Here is a 24345-nt window from a genome sequence, read left to right on the forward strand (position 1 = left end):
GCATGATAATGTGGGGTATGTGATTCGGCAATGACCTGGCAGGAAGGGGGGGGGGTGTGCGTACGTAGCAATGGCATTCCACATCATACGTTTCTCGTCCACATACAGGTGATGCTGGATATCCACTGAAGAGATGGCTCCTCACACCAGTCCGGAACCCACGGGACCAGCATGAGGAGGACTACAACCATGCCCACTCACGTACCCGTGTAGTCATTGAACAGGCATTCGGCCTACTGAAGGGTCGTTTCCGCTGCCTCAGCAGGTCTGGCGGGGCACTCCTGTACCGCCATGAGAAGGTTGCAAAGATGGTGATGGCATGTGTCATGCTCCACAACATGTGCGTACGTAGAAATGTGCCCATGCCCCCTGACGCAGAACAGCAAGCACCTGATGATGGTCATGATGAGGGTGGGGATGTGGCAGCACCTCAAGGAGTCTGCGAGGCACCGGAGGGCCGTGACATTCATCAGCATCTCATTGATGTATGCTTCTAGCACTCACGCCTGGTGGCTGATACATGGACACGGGACTCGTGGCACTGTGTGTGTCTGGGACATGCACAATATGGACTGTACGCCTATGATGGCCTAGTACACAAAGATCAATGTCCACACATCTCATTGGTTGATCGTGCACTTTTTATGGCATATGTGATATCATGTTGTACACCCTATCGACCCGCCACCCAAGTGAGCCCAACACACCCCCTCCACCCTCCTACCTCCCCCCCGAACACCAGTGTCCAAAGATGCTCATTGTCAGTGGGCAGTCGCTATTGCAAGCCCCCTCTGCGGGTATCAGGGGCACCCCTGCCTGTGGAGCGCAGGTTCCTCCCAGATCTACGTTGGGGGCTGCCCTGGACGGAACTTGCAACGGATGATGTCTCTGCCTGCTCACGTCCATGCATGTCCCTAAGGGTTTGCGAGAGCTCAGTGAGCACACGGCGCACTGCGGCAAGTTCGGCACATACGTCCTTGGACGTTGCATGCAGTTCCCCCCTCAGGCTCTCGGTGCTTCTCTCCATTTGTGCCCTTAGTGTCTCTGTACCTCTCTCCATTTCTGCCCTAAGTGTCTCAGTTGATGTTTCTATGTCTGCCTTGGTGCCCCCACATTCATCGGCATGGTCCTTGAGGAGCGTGGCCAGTTGCTGCTGTTGCACGATTAACTGGTCGAGGGACTGTTGCCTCTGCTGGGCCATGGCCATTTGCGGGGGTGTCACAGAGGGGCTGTTGTCCTCATGTTGCCTTGCCACAGGGCTTGTGGGGGATGGCCAGTCGTCGTCTTGTGGGTGCCCCTGCGTGGTATCCTCATGTTGTACGGGATGGGACAGACAGGGGGATTGGGACAGGTCATGGATGGATCTGACTTCGACATCCCCGTCTTCTGTGTCGGAGCATGCTGCCATCAATGGGGTGTCACCTATGGTGCTGCTGCCACCGGAGGCAGTGCCTTCTGTGGCATCCGTTGGGGGGACCTGTGGTGGTGGTGTTGTGGGCATGCTGGCTGCTGGGGTGCCTGTTGATGTTCCCTCCTCTGTGCTGCCACCTGATTTGTGCTGCTGCCGTGTCTTGATGCGTGCAGCTGAGGTGGAGGGTCTTTGGCCGTTGGTCTTGGCCCTCTTTGCAGGTGTGCTGGTAGGGGTGTCCTAAAGCTCGTCGTTTGGATCGGACCCTGTGGTGGAGTAAAGGAGGGCGAGGGTTATTGATGGGTCTGTGGGAATTGGAATGGCATTGTATCACATGCATTGGGGTGGTACCTGAGGGTGATTTGGGTCGGGGCCTTGGAGGTGCTTTCATTTGTGTGTGGAGTGAGGGTGCAGTTGTTTGGCAGCCTGCAGTTAGGGTGTGCCTGCTGCACGTGTAGTGCGTGTTTTAGGGGTTTTTAATTATTTATGTATTTATTGTGGGTTTTAACGTGCGCTATCAGGCCGATGTGTGTGGACGTTCTCCTGGACATGTGTTTCTGTTGCACTATGTGGACGCATGGTACTTCACATGGATGGACTTTGTGGATTTGGCATTGTTTTATTTGGGCCACCTACCTGAATCTTCGGATGTCTGCACTCCTTTCTCCATCCCTCCGACTCCCTCTATGCTCTCCATTCCGATGGTGGAGGCACAGATTTCTTCCCAGGGGGTCAACTTGATGGGTGATTCAGGGCCTCCCCCGGTGGCTGTGGCAATGTTGCGGTTGGCAGAGAGTATGCTGCGGACGCGTATCCGCAGGTCGTCCCATCGCTTACGGCATTGCTGTGGGGTGCGGGGTGCGGTCCCCACCGCACTTACCCGCTGTGCCACCAGAGCCCATATGGCCTTCTTGTTTGCAAGTGCCGTCCTGGTCATTTGCGTGCTGAAGACGACGGCAGCATTCTCCTGGAGGGTCTCTGTTAGCACGGTGAGTTCCTCACGGGAGAAGTGGACCTGCCGCTTGCGGTCGCACGCTTTCTTCGCTACTTTTCCCATTTTTCTTGGTTTCGCTAGGGTGGATGACGGGTTGGGGTGTGTCTCAGGGTAGTGATTTTAGTGGTTGTGTGGTTTTAGTGGTTTTATAGGTGTACGGCGGGATGTTTCCCGTTCCGGGCCCATGTTTTAACTTCCGTTTCCGTATATTTCCGGTCACCGTACTTTCCGGTAGGCGCACACTGCGGTGTCCGCTGTGATGGGTGGCGGTATTGCACCTAGGGCGCCGTACGGCGGCGGTGTGGGCCGTTTTGGGGTCATTTCCGCCATCGCGGACTTTGCACTTCCGCCATGCCGTGGTGCTCGTGCCCGATGGGTCGGGATGGGCCGCACTTTGCTCCTTCGTGCAATGGCGGAAACGCTATTTACGCTGTGGCGGTCCGGTCAGTCACTTTCCGCCAGGGTCGTAATGAGGGCCAATGTGTCCACCAGGCTCCTCGGCTGATGGAATCTGCCGGTGAACTGGCATTTGGAGTTTGTCGCCGTCACAAACAGGTCGATCTGAGGCCTGTCCTGCTGGTGAAGATGTAGTCCACTTGGTCCTGCTGAAGTTCCCACTCGTGGCAGGAGCGCAACTCCCTACTCAGGGAGTCTGCAATGGTGTTCTTGACTCTTGCTAGGTGAAGAGGAACAAGGAACATGTCTTGTCCGACGGCCCAGTGCTACAGTTCCTGCGCTTCCTTGGAGAGGGCCGGGTAGCAGGTGCCCCCTTGTTTCCTGATGTAGAACATCATGGTGGTGTTGTCCGTGAAGATCCTCACCACCTTGCCCTTCAGGGACGGAGCTACTTGAGGGCCCAGAACACTGCCTGCAGCTCCAGGATGTTGATATGGAGATTTGTCTCCTTCTGGCACCCACATGCTGCTGGCATGAACACATCCAATGTGGGCTCCCCAGCCTTCCAGGGAAGCGTACGTCGTGACCATCTCCTGGAATAGGGGGTTCTAAAACTCTGTGCCATGCGTGATGTTGAATCGGTCGCCCCACCACCTTATCGCCCGATGTAACTCATCGTCCAGAGTGATCTTGCCTGCAAAGTTTCCGGACACCTGCACCCAGCGAGCATCCAGGAACTCCTGAAGAGGTTACATCTGTAACCTGCAGAGCCGGATGAGGTAGATGCAGAATGACATCATGGCAAGCAACGACTTGATGGTCCGCACCGTGGCCATCTTCATCGGCAACAGCCGCTGCACCTTCCCCTAAATGGCCGCTACTCTCTCTCCGAAGGCGATGCTAGGTGTCACACCTCGACCCCTTTCCACACAGTGACCCTGTGCTTCTTACTTACACCAGGGCAGACCGTCAAAAGTGACATCTGGCAAAACCATTGTTCTCCGCCGTGGTGTTCAGCATTCTGCAGCGCCGTTTCTGACACAGTGACGATTGCCATGGAGGCTAGCTACTGCAGCACCATCCAGAACGGCTTCAGCCTACATTTCCCATGAAGCCTGAGTGATTCTGTAGCCCTAACTCATTCATGTGAGCCTCGCGTCACTTGGCTCCGCCTCCTCATTGATTTAAGCTACTGCAGCTAGGAGGACGCTTCTTCTGTTTGTATGTTACAGCCGGCGTTTGTAAGCTCCGTCTTCATCGCCTTCTCCCTGAAGCTCCTATGTAACAGATTCCTGTGCATTCAACGGAATTCTGTGCTCCCTCCTCAATTCTGTTTTCTATGTAACGAACCTTCGTTTGGTAAAGGACTGCCTGCCTGCTGATTTTACTGTGTTCTTGCTCGCCCGTGTATCGACCTGATTTCATGCTTAAAGGACTGCCTGCCTGCTGATTTTGCTGTGTTCTTGCTCGCCCGTGTACCGACTTGATTACCTGCTTAACGGACTGCCTTGCTGCTTTCATTGTGTCCTAAGCACTTTACGTGTGCTTTCCCAGCGTGTCCTACTCCCGCCCGGTGAGTGAAACCGAAAGTGTTCATTTACTTTCTTGTTGATTCTGAACTGAATGGTACTACTCACAACCTATTAGCACCTCACTTCTTGTGTGTTTTGTATTGGACCCTACATCCTCCTTTCCCATTTGGAATCCACTTCCCTTGGCTCCACTGGTGCTCGCAAGGACGCTTTGCTGTTTAGTGACTCTACCTGGCACCTCCCTATACAAGTGCACATAAGAACGCTTTGCAGTTGTGCACCTACCCGTATCTAGCGCGTCCCTCGTGCCGCCCGGGTCTAGCTACCTGACTTACATTCCCGTTTGTTATTTTGTACTGTCGTTGTGTCCAAATCCTGGAGTACAAGCTAACTTTAACCTCCTAAGGGAAGATTACAGTACATGGTTGTTTAATCAGGGGACTGGGTTGTTCAGGTACTTTCCTTGCTTGTTGTTACCTACTGGCAGTTTTAATAGCTTCAAGTGGTTAAGTGGTTAACCGTGTTTTTTCTTGCAGCTGGGTCCGTGGCGGTGCGTTCTCCCCGCTCTTTTGGGTGATCGGTCCCTCTGTCTGGTACAACTTACAGCAGAGGGTCATATCACTAAAAAGGTCCTTTCCCTCATAGAGAGGAGGCTCGTGTGGAGGCTCCAACCCAAGCTCTTCAATCAATCATCCAGTCCCGCTGTCCCGGTCACCTGTCTTGACTACTCCCGTCGGGTGAGTAACGCTAGGTAGGACACTGTACCAAGCCAGGCTCCCAGGAACAGCGCGTTCTGCGATGGTGTCAAGCGGGACTTTGGATAATTAATGGAGAATCCCAGATCCGTCAGCAGCTTGATGGCCGCCTCTGTATGTCCGATGGCCAATTGCCGCCAGCGGGCCCGGATGAGTTATTGAGGTACGGGTATAGGTGAATCCCCCATAAATACAGATGACCCGCCACTTCGTGAACACTCTGGGGGCTGATTTTAAGCTGAAGAGCAGGGCCTTGAACTGGTAGTGCTGTCCCTGCACTACAAAGCATAGAAACGTGTGAGGTTTCCTGTGAATAGGGACGTGAAGTAGGCGTCCTCCAGGTCCAGTGACATCAAGAAATCCCCTCTTTACAGTTGGCTGAGCACGTGCTGCAGCGTGACAATTCCAGAAATTCCAGGGTATGTCATTGGGCGAGAGCATTCAGCACCCATCTGTCGGTGGCGAGCTTCTCCCCCTCGCTGATGAATCTTGTCAGCCAGCCACCCACTGGGGTACACGGGTGGAGCCTGACACCTTGGCCGGTTCAGGCTTGCTTCGGCATCGACATCCCTCCTTGCTGGCGACGACGACGCTGACCACCTCCTCCGTAGGCCTGGGAATGGCCTCTGTGGGCTTCCTGGGTCATGGATCTGGACGGCTGATGGTGCAAGGAGGAGAAACCTTTAGACGACCTGCCCGACTTTCCTCTGGAAGAACAAAAGGAAGAGCAGTGCTGTTGGAGCATTCCCAGGACACGGGCCGTATCCATGCCTGCCCTGATGGCCTATAGGGACTCGTCGACGGCCTTTCCGAAAAGGTTATCCCCATCGAAAGGCATGTCCAGTACCTTAGTTTGGACTCCCCGACAGAAATGCACGCCCTTCATCCAGCCTTGGTGACGAAGGCGGACACTGTTCCCCATCTGGCAGAACCCTGTGTTGGCAACGTCCAGCGCCACTGTGATGCCGTGATCTGTGTTAAGATACCAGTGGGGGGTGTCTGTACTTCTGCTCTCTATAAGGTAGAGGAGAGGCACAGAGGACCCCAGCCAAGATTCTCTATAAAGTAGCAATGGACGAGCAATCAAGGCCAAACTTCTCAGGAGGTGAAGCAGGCTGGTTCTTAAGTACAGTGTAGTCCCCGAATCCCCACAAAGGAATGTCCACACACTGTATTACTGAAAACACAGTTTTATATAATTAATATTCAAAGGTATGTACACGATCACAATAACGCACTTTGTACTCGGAAATCAACAATGGTAATTATATACAATTCTAAAGTGGTACCACCAATATTATCAGATCTCATTAAAGTGCATCAAATATACTGTTAGAATATCACACAGATCAATAACAAGGAAACCAGCAATAGAGATAGGAGGGAAAGCAAGATGGTTGAAACAATAGGCAGAATACTGGCCTCTACCGCTAAGCACAGTTCTGTGTGGAGATCCCCCCACCTGGGCAACCTGTAAAATAAAGATATATAGCACAAGCCCAGTCCATATATTGCTCACTAGTCTTGTTCTCTCCTATAATGTTTTTACACCCCAATGTACCTGGTGGAGTAGAGTTCTTCCAAGAAGCGTCGACGGATCCTTCTTGAGTGACTCCCTTTAAAGCAGGAGCCACGGATCGTCGAGAGGCGTCGAAGAAGGTGAACTTGGCGTCGACGGCGTCGATGAGAAGTTTGAGGGTGCTGAGACCACGACATCGATCCAGGGGGTGCTCATCAGCGACATCCTGCAAGGATGAGGTGTGCGGGGCACCTCGGCGATTGATTGTTCAGGACCGCAAAGAGTTTCAGAAGAACTGTGGCCCAGCAAGGGCGTTGAGTCGTCGAAGTCTTTGTGGCCTTCAGGTGCCGGGAAACCCACCGGCAGATTCTCCTCGGCACGTCGGCGGCCTTGGCTCTCTCCAGCAGGATAAAGCGGTCGCCGGTGCAAACAAGGGAGTCCTTCGATTCAAATGTTCTTAGGCAAAGGAGCGGGCGGCTCCGGTCGGCGGCGGCACGGCATCAAGCAGTCCCCTCTTCTGGGGCAACACGACTTCGACGGGCCTCCAGCGGTTACACAAACCTGCGAACCCTGGTCGACGGCAATGGACTTCGACAGCGGCGAAGTCCTGGTGCTTCACTTCATTCTCCTCAGCAGTCCCGTCTCGGGTCGGTAGCCTTTCGAGGGTCTGACTTCCAGGGAGCTTCGGCGAAGGTTAGCGGTGCTCGATGGTCCCTCGGAGCACGGAAGAGGGCGCCTTACCAGGTCCTCTCTCGGATCAGTCTTCGACGAATTCAGCAGCTTTCAGATCAGGTCGAAGCAAATGCAACAGCAAGTCTTCTTCTTCCAGCTGGGCGTCGAGGATCAGCAGTTCCAGTTACTCTTCAAGTGTAGACACAGCTTCTGAACAATTTCCAGTGGTGAGAGGTCCCCAGATATACTATCCTGTCTCTCATCCACACTGCTGGGTCACTCTCAGCAGCCAATCATACAGAAAGACATTCATGCAGTCAGTCAGCCAATCAGGCACACAGTGCATTCAGGCCATCCTCCTCCCTCTCAGACACTCACAACAAGAAATGTGGATTGGGAAAAGTACCCAGCCATTCAACACTACACACTGCATTCAGGCCAGTTTCGGGCAGGGCTGTCTCAGTCTTTGTCTCTCATACCAAAAACCAGACAGCCACAACAAGAAGTGCATATTGGTCACACACTCCATTCACCCAGGTCCCACCCAAAGGGTGTACCCACAAAATACAGTCACTGGGAAGGCTCCAGCCAGTCTGGACTGGACTTCACAACAACACCATATATGGAACTTCCACCCAACAGCCAGTCAGGGGGAAGGGACAGAGTCAGGGCTTCCCTGGACTTTGGGAAAACAAGGTAACAGGCAATAGAAAGCAAGAGGCCACAGGGGCCATCTTGTTTTCTATCAGGAATCAACTGATTCCAATGGCAGGGCCTGGGTACCCCAAAATGGAGGATACCCAGAGCACCTGTCAAATTCAGCATGGAGCTGACACCAGCCCATACTGTGCTCTGCGGGCCACCCACAGTTGCCCAAAAACATACACTAGGGGCACAGGGTTGTACCCCCCACCCATGGGTGCCGTAAGGGTATCCCATGGGTCTGTTCACCAAACCAAAAGATAGAGCTGCACCGCCAGGAGTCCCACATGAACTCCTGGGTGGAAAACACGACAGAACACACAATAAAAAGGCAGTAAAGGACAAGGATACGGAGGCCCTTTCCCTCCGATGCATTTCCGGCATCACAGTCGCCCCCCCCCCACAGACTGAGGTGGAGGGTGCCTAATCTCCCACGGGATAGACACTCTCATCCAGACGGTCAACATACCTTCTGGAAAGCCCATCTGCATTATCGTGACTCTTCCCTGGTCTGTGCTCTATGGTGAAGTCTAGCCCTTGCAGGCTAATGGACCACCTGAGCAGTTTCGGGGTTTCACCCTTCATCTGCATAAGCCACATCAGGGGCTTATGATCTGTTTGGACCTTGAAGGTAGACCCCATAAGGTAGGGCCTAAAATACCTAAGGCTCCAAACTATACTGAAACATTCCTTCTCAACAGTAGCCCACCTAAGTTCTCTAGCCTTGAGTTGTCTACTGATGAAGATGATAGGATGTTCCCTCCCTTTGTCATCTAACTGGGACAAGACAGCTCCAATTCCGGTGTCGCAGGCATCCGTCTGGACGGTAAAGGGTCGGCTGTAGTCAGGCGCACACAACACAGGTGCCCTACACAGACTTTCTTTCAAGCCATCAAAGGCCCTCTGACAGTCTTCAGTCCAATTAACCTTCCTAGGTTGTTTGGGTGAAGTCAGAGCTGTCAGGGGTGCAGCTATGGTTCCATAGTCCGCCATGAAATTGCGATAATACCCAGTGAGGCCCAAAAAGGCTCTCACCTGGGTTTGGGTAGTGGGAGTCTCCCAATCCTGTACATCCTGAACCTTACTGGGGAGAGGTTGGATTTGACCCCCTCCTACCTCATGACCAAGATATGTGACTTTCCCCTGAGTTATCTGGCACTTGGTGGCCTTGATAGTGAGGTTAGCCCTTTTCAAGGCCTGCAACACCTTATCCAGATGTTTCAAATGCTCTTCCCAGGTGTAACTGTAGACGGCAATGTCGTCTAAGTAAGCCACACAAAAGGCTTCCAGCCCACTGAGCGCATGGTTGACCAATCTCTGGAAGGTGGCAGGGGCATTCTTCAACCCAAAAGGCATGACCCTAAACTGGTAGAGTCCCTCTGGTGTTGAGAACGCCGTCTTTTCCTTGGCATGGTCCGTCAGAGCTATTTGCCAATAGCCTGAGGTAATGTCAAAGGTGCTCACAAATTTGGCAGCACCTATGGTGTCCACGAGCTCATCAGCCCTGGGCAATGGGTGAGCGTCAGTTTTGGTGACAGCATTGACTCCTCTGTAGTTCACACAGAACCGCCAATCCTTGGTGCCTGCCTGAGAACTTGCCTTGGGGACAAGGACCACGGGACTGGACCAGGGACTGGTTGGGGGTTCAATAACACCCAGATCCAACATCTTGGCGACCTCAGCCTGGATGTGGATCTTAACAGTATCTGACATACGGTAGCACCTGCTTTTGACAGGCACACTGTCACCAGTGTCAATCTCGTGACTACACCACGCATACATGCCAACATTCTGTGACCAAAAATCTGTAGGAATCTTAAAGTTTCAAAAATAGTCAGTCGAGGAGGTAATGATAGGAATAGGGCGCGTCAGCAGCCCATTGTCATTGAATGAGCCCGCCGCCGCGGGTCATTCAATGACAATGAGGCGCCTGCCACGCCTTCTGCCATCACGCCAGCTCGGGGGAGCCCTTGAAAGACTCAACAGAGTTGACGTGGTGGGGGGGCTAATGGCGCCTTTTGTGAAAGGCACTCGCGGCGGAGGGGCGCCTTTAGCCCACCGCCGTGGACGCCTTTTACATCAAAGGCCTGCATGCTGCGCCTTCTCCCGCTACGCCAGCTCGGGGAAGTCCTTGAAAGACTCCCCGAGTTGGCGTGGTGGGGGGCTAATGGCGCCTTTGACCAAAAGGCACCCGCGGTGGAGGGGCGCTTTTAGCCCACCGCCGTGGGTGCCTTTGACATTAAAAGCCTGCATGCTGCGCCTTCTCCCGCTACGCCAGCTCGGGGGAAGTCCTTGAAAGACTCCCCGAGTTGGCGTGGTGGGGGGCTAATGGCGCCTTTTGCCAAAGGCACCCGCGGCGGAAGGGCGCTTTTAGCCCACCGCCGTGGGTGCCTTTGACATTAACAGCCTGCATGCCGCCCCTTCTCCTGCTACGCCAGCTCGGGGAAGTCCTTGAAAGACTCCCCGAGTTGGCGTGGTGGGGGGCTAATGGCGCCTTTTGCCAAAGGCACCCGCGGCGGAAGGGCGCTTTTAGCCCACCGCCGTGGGTGCCTTTGACATTAACAGCCTGCATGGCGCGCCTTCTCCCGCTACACCAGCTCGGGGAAGTCGTTGAAAGACTCCCCGAGTTGGCGTGGTGGGGGGCTAATGGCGCCTTTTGCCAAAGGCACCCGCGGCGGAAGGGCGCTTTTAGCCCACCGTCGTGGGTGCCTTTGACATTAAAAGCCTGCATGCTGCGCCTTCTCCCGCTACGCCAGCTCGGGGATGTCCTTGAAAGACTCCGCGAGTTGGCGTGGTGGGGGGCTAATGGCGCCTTTTGCCAAAGGCACCCGCGGCGGAAGGGCGCTTTTAGCCCACCGCCGTGGGTGCCTTTTACATTAAAAGCCTGCATGCCGGGCATTCTCCCGGTACGCCAGCTCGGGGGAGCCCTTGAAAGACTCCCCGAGCTGGCGTGGGCAAAAAAAAAAAATGTAAAAAAAAAAAAATTTTTTTTTTTTTTTTTTTTTTACAAAAACAAATCGGTATTTGATGTCAAAAAATCGGTAGGCGGTAGGACTGCTTAAAAAGCGGTATCCTACCGCCTAAATCGGTAGGGTTGGCAAGTATGCACCACGGTGTAAGGCCTGGTGTCAGTGAAAACAGAGAGGCGTACTACTGGAGCAAAGCCCTGCAGGCCCTCTGCTGCTCTGTTATCAAATCTGGAGAGAGATGCACTCCCTCCACTGAGCCATCCTGAGGGTTGCTATGCAGCAAATCTGGAAGGGGCTCACTCTCATCCTCTCTTGCTCTGAAGCTAGCAAGAGACATGAGACTTGGGCTCGCCTGTGGAAAGGCTTGAGCCTGTTAACATGGAATACCTGAGGGGCTACACCTGGGATTCCCATGTCAACCAGATAATTGACTTCGGTCCATCTTGGAGATAATCCTGAAGGGTCCAGTCCATTTATCTGGCAAAGCCCGAGGCTTGGTAGGCTCCATCACGAGGACCTCCTGTCCCGGAGTCCAATCCACTTGTGATGCTTTAAGGTAATGCCAGTACTTATTCAATTCCTGGTTGGCCTTGAGATTCGCTGTTGCCTGACCCATCATCTGTGTCATCCTCCGTCTGAGGCCTAACACATAGTCCCCCACTTGCTTGGTGGGACCTGGAGGGGTGGCTTCCAAGCCTTCTCTGATCAAGGCGAGGGACCCCCTCACAGGATGTCCACAGAGTAGCTCAAAGGGGCTGAAACCAACACCCTCTTGAGGTACCTCTCTGTAAGCAAAAAGCAGGCATGGCAGGAGGAGATCCCATTTCCTCCTTAGGGGCTCTTCCAAAGCACCTATCATGCCCTTGAGAGTTTTATTAAATCTCTCAACCAGACCATTGGTCTGGGGATGGTAAGAGGTGGAGTACTTGTAGGTTACTCCGCACTCTTTCCACATGGTCTTCATGTAACTAGACATGAAGTTGGATCCTCTGTCAGAGACAACCTCCTTAGGGAATCCAACACGGGTGAAAATGCCCCGGAGAGCCCTGGCAACCACCTTGGCAGTTACAGTCCGAAGGGGTATAGCCTCAGGGTACCTGGTGGCATGATCTACCAAGACCAGGATGAACCGATGTCCACCTGAAGTGGGAGGGTCCAGGGGACCGACAATGTCGATGCCCACCCTCTCAAACGGTGTGCCAACCACTGGCAATGGCTGCAGTGGGGCAATGACACTGCCTCCAGTCTTGCCAGACAACTGACAAGTTGGGCAGGTCCTGCAGTGGGACTCCACTTCTACTCCCATCTGAGGCCAGTAAAAATGGGCAGAGAGCCTCTGCTTGGTCTTCTTGGTACCAAGATGACCAGCCAAGGGCACCTCATGCGCCAACTGCAGCAGGAAGGGCCTGTAAACCTGGGGTACCACCAACCTCTTGAGGGCACCAGGTTCAGGCTTAGTGGGCTCACTAACAAGGAGCTCACCCTCCCAATATATCAGGAATGTCCTAGGCACTTCTCCTTGTACCTGGGACAGGGCCTGTTTCCTCAGACCCTCCAGAGAGAGAGTGGCACTCTCTCTGTCCCTTACAGAAGTCTGCCCGGGAGGGTCCCCCTTCAGCTAACAAGCATTGAAGATCGGGATGATCCTCCGGGTTGAGAACCTCTCCCACAGGAGAGTCTTCTGGCTCTTCTCCCACAGGAGTTGAGACAGGGTTTACCACTGGACCCAGCCCGTCTGGAGCATGTATCCCAATGGGTGCTGTAGGAACAGCAGGAAGAGAAGGAGCTCCCTCCACAGAGGTGGCCTTCTTGGTCTTCCTTCTTCTTGCCTTAGGCCTCGCCTTTGGCTCGGGTACCTGACTCACAGCCAGACCCTATGTCACCTGTGATCTAGTGACTACAGCAGCAGTCATGGGAAGACCATCCGAGATCAACCCCAACTCTACTAGATCATTACCTAACAGAATGTTAGCAAGGACATTGTCCTGAACCAGGACCGGAAGCTTTGCTGTCTTGTCTCCAATTACGATTGTGACTAAGGCTACAGGCGATAATTTGGAAGGCCCACCAGCTAACCTGGTAGTTCTCAGAGGAGGACCTACATAGACCTCTGGCTTGAGCAGGGTCCTGTCCACCACTGTCATGCTTGCCCCAGTGTCTCTCAAGCCAGTAGAAGGATGGCCATTCAAGAGGACACTTCTCAAAAATCTACGGGTGTTTTGTGGGATAGTCGCCAGTACTTCCGCGTACTGGTCCCAGGCCCCAAGGGACACTAAGGAAATCTCTACAGGAGCACCAAATGTGAATCCCTGTAGAGGAGGGGAGGACAGTGTCCCGGGAGGATAGCACAGCGGCAGCGTGCGCGTCTTGGAAGCAAGACGACACAAAGCAACAACAGGTTCGATCCCCGGGTCCGCGCTTAAAAACCTCTGAGTGTTTAAGCGCGTTATAAATACGTAACTAAGACAAAGAAAAAAAAAAAAAACACAATTGCACAACTAAGAAAAACTAACAATTCCTGTAACAGCGCCTCGATGCCTGCGGGCTGTGTGAGCGCTTTATAAATGTAAATAAATAAATAAATAAAATAAATACAGTGGCCTCCACCTCAGACATGGGGTAAGGGTAGGTCAGGCTGATAGCCTGTACTCCAAGTGCCTTACCTTTACACTTGGAGTCACCCCTCTTGTGATCCAGAGCCCCACAATCCCAACAAGTGCCGGGAGTGCGGGGTACGGTACTGGAACCACTGGGAGCCTGCTTTGCAGCAGGTGGATCACTACTCTTATTCCCACCCACAGGTGACTTATCCCCACTAGATTTTTGGGTCTTAGGAGAGGAGTGTTTAGGTTTACCCGACTGTGACTGCTTTTGGGACTTTGCAGCTTTCTGAGAGGCCCCTTTTCTTTGTCCTTGTCCTTCCCACTGGAGTCCTTAGGGGACACCCGTTGGGAGACCCACTTGTCAGCCAACCTAGCCAGCTTTAGGGAACCAAAAAGTTCTGGTCAGCAACATACTGACGCAGCTCCGGTGAACATGCTTCATAAAAATGCTCAAAAAACAACAGGTGGGACAATTTAACAAAGGTTTTCACCTTGTAACCATCAATCCACCCCATCATGTTCATGTGCGCAGCACTCACCCAGTCAACCCAAGACACATTCTCTCTTTTCTTAAATTCCCTGAACCTTTTAAGGTATTGGGTAGGTGTCTTGCCAAACCTGGCAATCAAAGCAGATTTCATACACTCATACTGACCCCTTTCTTCCACACTCAGCTTCAGAATACAGTCATACCCAGTTTGAGGCACTCTGCTTAACAAACACTTAGCCCAATCTCTTTTGTCAACATCATGAATTGTACAAGCCATTTCAAACGCTTCAATCCATTGGAGGATATCAGAACCCTCCACAAACACACCAACTAAATCTTTCATAAACTTGGTGGCTGGGGACCTGCCACTCTCAACTGGTTTAGCTGAAGTCTCCACTCTAGCTTTCTCTAGCTGAATCCTTTGGTGCTCAGTGTCCCTATCTTTGAGTTCAAGATCCCTATTCTTGAGTTCCATTTGCTGTGCCAGCTCCTCTTTCTTAAGCTCAGCTTCTATCTCCAACTTGCGGTATTCAAAGGCCAAAACTCAAGTTCTATGGAATTGCTGGGGTTCGGAACAGAGGCAGCAGGAATGGTGGCATTCCCAGAAACAGATTCAGCAGAAACCCTAGGGGCAGAGTCCTCATTGGTTGTATTCCCCCCCCTCATCAAGAGCTTCACCATCAGTCTGGTAGTCCACCAGGGCAGCTATTAGCTCAGCCCTAGACTTATCCACAAAGTCTAACTCCCTGGCTTCACAAGCACTCTGGAGAGCCTCTAAGCTCATCATAGTCAATTGTCATGATCTCTGCTTCCAAAAGGTCAGGGTTTTCCCAACTCCCTTGGAAGCAGATCCATAACCCAGGTTCCGAGTGCCAACCAGTCCCAATTGGGACCTTTTGGACCCAGTCCTGGCGCCAGTGGCACCAGGCTCATAAATATGCCCAGTCCCAGCGCTGGAAGCGCCGGGCTCATAATGCTTGGGTGGACTTACCTGCAGCAGACCATGCTGCTTACTTGCCTGCCAGTTGAGCCTCTGATCCTCTTCTGTTTGGAACTACTTTTCCTGTTGGGTGGGGCAGGAGCAACTCCCTAGATTCAGAACACTGGAACTCTTCTGGAAAGCAGGAACTCTTTTCTTACCTAGGCGTGGCTGTGGAAGGAGACACCTAAGCACTACAGGAGGCTATTTAAACCACACCCGATGGATGAATCTTGCTTTGCGTTATTCTGCATCCTCTGCAGCAGAACGCTCATCGTGTCTTCTGCATCTGATCCTGGGCCTAAGGAAAAAGGCTTACCATCCTGAATCCAGTCTTCAGCAACACCTATAAAGACAAGAAAGAACAGGTTAGCATTACGGTCTTCAGTGACAGCTCTTCACTTACCTGGTCCATCGGCTGTCACCAACGCCTCGCGCTGCATTCCGGCATCTGAAAGACAAAGGCTTACCAACTCTTCGCACGCTCCGGAGGCCTTCGGCGCTGCATCCCGCATCTGAAAGACAAAACAAGGTGCGTTTAAAGACATTGGGGAACTTTAATACTCACGTGCCATTACTCCTTTCCACATCTAACCCAGTGGGTATTCCGGCACCCTGCAGCCGCTCCGAACTTGTACCTGCAAAATAAAAAGACAGTTAGAGCGCATCGTGAAGCAGGCAACAAGCACTTACTTACGTGCTTCCAGGCGCTTCTATTCATCACACGGGCTCCATCTTCAAGTCACTTCAGCCCGTCATCCGCCATCGCCGGAACCCTGCAAAACAAGAAACATCATTACTAAAGACTTTAAAGACATTAGAATTACTCGAAACTTACCGTTCGTGCAGTAAACGACGGACAGCAGTCCTCTGAAGTCAAGAGGCCTGCTCCCCTTATCCAGTGAAGAAACTGGTTACAGCACCCTGCCCCGAGGCAGATGGAGAGCACGGCGTTCACTTACCTAAGGTGAGAGCGTTAACCTTTGGGGTTCTACAGGAGAAGAGAAAGGGAAGAAGAGAGAGACATTCAATAACCCAGTTCCTTAATCCCATATTTTCTATCTGCAGGCATCTTACCCTTCGAGTCAGACATACAGTGCACAGAGGTCCAGCCCAAAGAGCCAGCCGTGTGTTACACATCACCTTTGAAGATACGGTATACGCCCAGTCAAGACCGGCACCTCTACGGGAATCAGGTGAGCGTTACACAATTTACCATTTGCAATAGACTCCATTGTTTGTAATGCCGTTATTTTGTACACAACCAAACCTTAATTTAATAAAGTGCATATATTTTATAAGTGGCACGGTTATACACTGATTCTTAAAACCATAAGCATCCCACTGCTGCCATCAGTGTAAAGATACCGGTGGGGGGTGTCTGTACTTCTGCTCTCTATATGGTAGAGGAGAGGCACAGAGGACCCCAGCCAAGATTCTCTATAAGGTAGCAATGGACGAGCAATCAAGGCCTAGCTTCTCAGGAGGTGATGCAGGCTGGTTCTTAAGTACAGTGTAGTCCCCAAACCCCCACAAAGGAATGTCCACACACTGTATTACTGAAAACACAGTCTTTATATAATTAATATTCAAAGGTATGAACACAATCACAATCACAATAACGCACTTTATACTCGGAAATCAACAATGGTAAATATATACAATTCTAAAGTGGTACCACCAATATTATAAGATCTCATTAAAGTGCATCAAATATACTGTTAGAATGCCACACAGATCAATAACAAGGAAACCAGCAATAGAGATAGGAGGGAAAGCAAGATGGTTGAAACAATAGGCAGAATACTGGCCTCTACCGCTAAGCACAGTTCTGTGTGGAGATCCCCCAACCTGGGCAACCTGTAAAATAAAGATATATAGCACAAGTCCAGTCCATATATTGCTCACTAGCCTTGTTCTCTCCTATAATGTTTTTACACCCCAATGTACCTGGTGGAGTAGAGTTCTTCCAAGAAGCGTCGACGGATCCTTCTTGAGTGACTCCCTTTAAAGCAGGAGCCACGGATCGTCGAGAGGCGTCGAAGAAGGTGAACTTGGCGTCAACGGCGTCGATGAGAAGTTTGAGGGTGCTGAGACCACGACATCGATCCAGGGGGTGCTCGTCAGCGACGTCCTGCGAGGATGAGGTGTGCGGGGCACTTCGGCGATTGATTGTTCAGGACCGCAAAGAGTTTCAGAAGAACTGTGGCCCAGCAAGGGCGTCAAGTCGTCGAAGTCTTTGTGGCCTTCAGGTGGCGGGAAACCCACCGGCGGATTCTCCTCTGCGCGTTGGGGGCCTTGGCTCTCTTCAGCAGGATTAAGCGGTCGTCAGTGCGGACAAGGGAGTCCTTCGATTCAAATGTTCTTAGGCAAAGGAGCGGGCGGCTACGGTCGGCGGCGGCACGGCGTCAAGCGGTCCCCTCTTCTGGGGTAACACAACTTCGACAGGCCTCCAGCGGTTGCACAAACCTGCGAACCCTGGTCGACGGCAATGTACTTCAACAGCGGCGAAGTCCTGGTGCTTCACTTCGTTCTCCCCAGCGGTCCCATCTCGGTTCGGCAGCCTTTAGAGGGTCTGACTTCCAGGGAGCTTCGGCGAAGGTTAGCAGTGCTTGATGGTCCCTCAGAGCACGGGAAGAGGGCGCCTTACCAGGTCCTCTCTCGGATCAGTCTTCGACGAATTTGGCAGCTTCCAGATCAGGTCGAAGCAAATGCAACAGCAAGTCTTCTTCTTCCGGCTGGGCATCGAGGATCAGCAGTTCCAGTTACTCTTCAAGTGTAGACACAGCTTCTGAACAATTTCCAGTGGTGAGAGGTCCCCAGATATACTATCCTGTCTCTCATCCACACTGCTGGGTCACTCTCAGCAGCCAATCATACAGAAGGGCATTCATGCAGTCAGTCAGCCAATCAGGCACACAGTGCATTCAGGACATCCTCCTCCCTCTCAGACACTCACAACAAGGAATGTGGATTGGGACAAGTACCCAGCCATTGAACACTACATACTGCATTCAGGCCAGTTTTGGGCAGGGCTGTCTCAGTCTTTGTCTCTCATACCAGAAACCAGACAGCCACAACAAGAAGTGCATATTGGTCACACACTCCATTCACCCAGATCCTACCCACAGGCTGTACCCACAACATACAGTCACTGGGAATGCTCCAGCCAGTCTGGACTGGACTTCACACAACACCATATATGGAACTTCCACCCAACAGCCAGTCAGGGGGAAGGGACAGAGTCAGGGCTTCCCAGGACTTTGGGAACACAAGGTAACAGGCAATAGAAAGCAAGAGGCCACAGGGGCCATCTTGTTTTCTATCAGGAATCAACTGATTCCAATGGCAGGGCCTGGGTACCCCAAAATGGAGGATAGCCAGAGCACCTGTCAAATTCAGCATGGCGCTGCCACCAGCCCATACCCTGCTATGCGGCCCACCCACAGGTGCCCAAAAACATACACTAGGGGCACAGGGTTGTACCCCCCACCCATGGGTGCCGTAAGGGTATCCCAGGGGTCTTTTCACCAAACCAAAAGAGAGAGCTGCACTGCCAGGAGTCCCACATGAACTCCTGTGCGGAAAACAAGACAGAATACACAATAAAAAGGCAGTAAAGGACAAGGATATGGAGGCCCTGTTCCTCCAATGTATTTCCAGAATCACAATCTGATGCTATCTCTCCCTCCTAGAAGAGGGCGATCACCTCCATCCTTTTGTCATCGGGAGGAACCCTAGAATAGACCCCAGCTTGTACCACAGCTCCCTGTCGTACCTGGCTAGGATCGCCAGTGCATTGGTCGCCTTGATGGTGGACGATGCAGTGTAAATTACCTTCCTTCCCATAGCATCCAACTTCTTGCCCTTGCTGTCTGGAGGGATGGAAGATGATGAGGATGAGTTAGATAACTGCTTCCTTTTGGTCGCTGAAACCACCGAATCCGGCGATAGTTGCAACCTCAGGCACTTGGGTGCGGATTACGGTACTCGGTACTTGTTCTCCAGCCTATCTCTCTTGGATGGAGCCATGCAAGGATTTTTCAAGAGGGCCAATCCCTCCCCCCACACATCATCCAGAAGGGTAATGCCATAATTGTATTCCTCTTGGCCTCACACCACTTGTACAGGAAACCCTTTTTCATGGTCTCCTCGGGCATGAGCTGGAACAGCTCGGAGGCTTTGGCGATTATAGAATGGAACAATCCCACCTCATCTGGTGGGGACACCCTAGGCTGCAGGGACCCACTGTCCGCTTTGATGATATCGTCGTTGTCATCAGTCGTCGTAGCCGTGTCCGTATGGTGAGGGAGATGGGACCCGACGCGGGTGTGGAGACTGAAAAGGGGGCGTAGAATGGCGCTTTCTTTTCTTCGTAGGTGGTTGATTGGCAGCCTGGGGGGCGTTGGAACAGGCAGTTGTGTCATCCTCTTCTGGATCTCCGACACCAATGGTATGGAGGGTTGATAGGATGTTCAGAGACACATCCCTCGGTGGAACTGGCATGATCAGAACACTGGGCCCTGCGCCCTCGTCGCCTTTGTCATTGCTGTTGTCCTCTTCCACGTTCTTCAGTACTGTGTGCAGAGACTCCATATCCGCGTCCTCCGTGGACGAAATTTCCATGGCTTGAGCCCTGGCTTGGGACTGATCCGAGGCCTCCTTGCCTTCCCTTTTTTCCACCGTGAGGGGCTGGACTGGGATCTCAGGGGGTGTCCCCTTCTCTGGAGTGCCAGTAGACCATGTCAAAGTCACCACTGCGGCTTCTCGCTTTAGAGGGAGGTACACTTTCAGCGCTGTGGGGGTTAACCTGGGTCAGCCCCTTTATCTTTCGAAAGAGCAGCCTCCACCAGCTCTGTTGTCGACAAAGACTTTTCTTGAGCAACCTGGGCCTTCTTGGGCTTCTCCCACAGCTAAGCCAGGTTGGACAACTTCCTCTTCGAGGAGGAGCTCGATTGGCGGCTGGGTGATGTCGATTGCACCCTGCCTGCTGTGGGGCCTGCTTCCACTGCGACCCCGCAGGGCCTGAACATGCAGTGCTTGGCTGTATCCTGGGCCCCCACCGATGAGACGCCCTCACAGGACTTAGAAGCACGCTCCTCGATCCAACTGGTCTTGGGTGAGGCATGTCCCATGCTCGGGGCACCGGGCAGAGGCCTTGGCGTTCAGCCATGCCGCAGCAAATCTCGCAATCCTCTTCTCTGAGGTCCGTATGCAGGCAGTAGAGGCATTGTAGGTACTTGTAGGTGCCTATCCTCCACAAACACATTCCGGAGCCCGCACTTGGTGCAGGACTTGAAGAGGGATTTTCCTTCTTTATTCTCCTCCGTCATGGTCGGAGGGTGCCAGAAACTTTGAGGGGCGCTGAACTTCACCAACAACGGAGTCCCGCTGTCAGCAGATGGAGAGAAGAGCACACAGGCTCTTTTGGAACAAAAATAGAACCTTTTTTCACGAAAAAAACATGGAAAACCTAGAGCAAACCTCGAGGACTCCCAACACAGAAGCATGCAGAACAAACCTGGGGGCTTAGGTAGAGGGCTCTCATTGGCTGGGGGCAGTATGACGCAGAGGACAGTGATTGGTTTTTGGGAGAAATACAGTATTTTAAGTGAAAGTGAAACTGTTTTTCTTTTACTGAGGATTCCCAGCATGACAACAGGGAATATTCATGAGCATGTGAATCCATGCAAGACCCCATGCTGGAGAACTGACAAGTATTTTCTGGTGTAGAAAACACTGTGCCTCCCAGCTCCATGAGCTGCTCAGATAGCTCTGTGTCTTGCCTTTTTGTCCCAAACTCTGTCACTTCACAGGTTAATGCTAATGCAAGACTTGTACAAGGTTTCATAACAAGAACGCCCGGAATGCAGTTTTGCGAGTAAGGTTTTACTTATCTTATGCTCGGGGCACCCCTGGCCACCGCGAGTGGGCGAATGCGGGTAAAATATTGTTCCTTGGCTGTAGCGTAGTGGCGGCACTCTGCCATGTGCTGGAAGTTGGAGAACTCCTGCCAGGACACACTGTAGCGCTGACCGCTCGTGAAGCTCTTGCCTCCTCAATCACAGCCGCTGCCCAGAATCACTGATACACCCAACTCGCCCGTGCCTCATCACGAAGTATCATCAGCACCTGGCACGGGCAAGTGGATTCCTTTAAGTCATCATGCGCACATGCGCGTGCGTCCGTTTGCTGCGTGCCCCAAGGCCTCTTGGGGCTTGCAGTTTGAAGTGGTCCAGAGGACCCAACGCAAGGTACCTCCAGGGCTTATTCGCCCCTACTTGGTGGCGCCGGCCACAACAGATGTTGGCAAGGTGAAAGATGGCCCCCAGTCAGCCCTTCACCCTCACAGTTACAAACTTGGTTTATTGTCTCTTCAGCTGCGAGTAACGTGGAAACTACTGGCCCTGTTTCGTAAAATGATTATTTCCCACCAGGACCCTTTATATTACTACATTAATTTCAGTAAGGAGGGAAAGTAAAGATCGGGGGGATACTTCCTTTCATCTCCACCTTAAGAGAGCACTGCAAAGCAAAGTTAACTGATATTGAGCAATGCGTTAAAAATCTGGGAGACTCCAGATAAGGTCAAACTCTCTCTTTACAATGCTGATTGGTGCTAAGCAATCGATCAATTTCACAACTACCTGTCCCTCTCCCATTTGTCCCACGAACATAAAAAAGGGAATAGTGGCTCCTTATGTCATGACGCGGCGAAATTGCCCCTTCTGGACCTCATGGTCATTGTCACGAAGGGCTTGTACTCCTTGTTCCTCCCAACATGGCCGTACCAAGCTCCATGCTACGCACTAGCATTCACGTCGTAGCACGTACTATAAATTGGTCACGCCCTTGCGGGTCCGCGCGTCTCAACGCTATCTTCGATAGTGACCCGACGTGTGTTTGCTCTCTACATTTGCTTCCTTGATCCTCATACTTCCTTTCTTGCCTTTTTTCCTGTTCCTGGACTTCCCCCCTACATTGCTTGTTTATCGCTAATCCTGGACACCCTGGAACCACGAACTTCCTGGAACTCTGAACGTGCTCTGCAACCTGACGAGGCTTGGGCGAGCCTATTCAAGACCCGAACCACCCACAGGAAGAGTCCTGCGGCCGAACAAGGGAGATCCCAATCACAGGTGAGACGGGGGGAGATTTACGACACCTTATCTGAATATTTTCCCTAACCCTTTTATTGCGTTTTAGATGGAACTTGCTTCCAACCCGAGAAGTTCTGTGTCCAAGGAAAGTGGTTCGCAGCGAGGAGGCTTATTGTCGATTCTTTAATGATGAGAAGGAAATAGAAACCACAAGACATTTACTGTTAGAATGCCCTGCTTTACTAATGGAGACAATGGCTGATTTTAGACAATTGCTTTTAAATGTATATAGGGCGGACAGGAACAACGTGTGGAATAGATGTTTAAGTGCCAATCATACGTCACATATAAAAACTGGAGGGGCAGCCCATGAAGGCGGAACCTAAGGCTGGGGTAAACAGTATGTCACACAGGGGGTAGCCGTCTGACAAGGTTAGACCATATTAAAGATTTGGTATGTAGTTAATTGTATTTGAGTTAGTGGTGTTATCATAAATTCACCAATGGTTCATGGTTGTGATGAAGTCTAAAACCCCCCTAAAAAAGGGTAGAAAAGGCCAATAGATTTGATTATATTGGTAAGCTCTATATGATTAAGAGCAGCAGTTTTTATTCATAAGAGATACAATTATATTACTCATAGCTTCCTGTATCACAAACAGCAAAAAGAAAAAAAGAAAAAAAAACAAAACACAGAAAACAAACTAGAAATGCAGTGATAGGCTACTGAAAAACATTTCTACAGTAGAAGTTACTTTGCAGAATTGGACAGGGCATGAATACTTAGAAATACATTTTCGTCAATTTCAAAACAAGAGAGTGCCCCTTTTCCCAAGAGAGTTGTGGCAAGAACAAAGCAAAACAGATTGGTGGGTGTTAGTAGAAAGTTAGTAGAAAGTGTACATTCGTATATAGAGCAGGAGCAGCGGTCCTTCAGGTGCCATATATTTGTACACTGTTTTTAGATCTATTGGTGACCAATCCTCGGTCAAGACTCGGTTATGACCAATCATACGTCACACACAGGGGATAGTGGTTTCAGGCTTCTTTAATACGCCGAAATTGGGAGTGACATAGAAAGGGGAACATTTTGAATTGGTTTTAGACAGGTGCAGGTTTTTACTATAATAATTGTTCATAAATTGTATGTATTACATTTTAGAGGCATTAGGAATGATAAGCTGTATGAATACGAATTTGCACATTTGAGGACACAAATGTGTTTAAGTAATCTGAGGGTTTTAAATTCGTAGTGCTTTTTTTCTTATTGAACAACATGTTATTTGTATGATTTATACTGTTTTGTATTTGTATAAGACTTGTAAAGGTTTTTTTAAAATAAACCGTACACAATTAACCAAAAATAAAAAACATCCCACTACTCCTTCCTCTTATTATTCCCCACTCCTACTCCTCAACTACTTCCTCTTCACCACACTCCTCTCCCCTCTCCACTACTCTGTCCTCCTGCTATTCTCCACTATCTCCCACTGCACTACTCTCCTCCCACTACAATACTCTCCTCCCACTCTTTCTCCCACAGCAACACTACTTTCACTGTCTGAGTCACCTTCACTAACCAGTCTCTCACGCCTCTTACACTCTCCGTTTGTCTCACTTGCTCACCTTTCACTCACTCGCATACCCAACTACTACTTGCTCTCGCCAACCAATGCCTCAGCTTGCATGTGTCTTCTATGATTCTCCTCTGTGCTCAGCAGCACCGACCTTCCTGTGCCTGGTCTCTTGGTCCGCCTTTTCCTCCATTGACCTCAGCTGCAAAACACACACTGCCATGGCCTCTTTGGCTTACTGCACAAAAACCCAGACTCATTTCAAAGTGGAAAAGGTCGCTTTAATGTGACAGGCCAAAGCTTACAATTAAACACTTACCTGGCTCCATGGCCTTACAAACTAAAGACATATTTTAAACAACCAATAAAATAATTAAACATTCTCATTTTTTACCCAACAATTAAATAATTAAATAAAGCCATTTCCTCCCGAACTATCCCTTGGACCCTACCGTCTCCTTACCCCTTTTCGAGGCATCCCGCTTTCTCCCCGGAGCCATGCCCCTCCAGGCTCAATACCTGTTCCCCCGTGGTGGCCCGCTTGTGCAAACAGCGCCACCCCATCCTTTCCCGTGTCATTCCCCCATTGTGCTTCCCTCCCCCCACATCAAAAGGGGCCATGCCCCCGGAGCCCAGGACCACTTCAATACCC

The sequence above is a fragment of the Ambystoma mexicanum genome, chromosome 1p, assembly GCF_040938575.1.
Source record: "Ambystoma mexicanum isolate Mex_15411 chromosome 1p, UKY_AmexF1_1, whole genome shotgun sequence".
NCBI classification, from domain to species: domain Eukaryota; kingdom Metazoa; phylum Chordata; class Amphibia; order Caudata; family Ambystomatidae; genus Ambystoma; species Ambystoma mexicanum.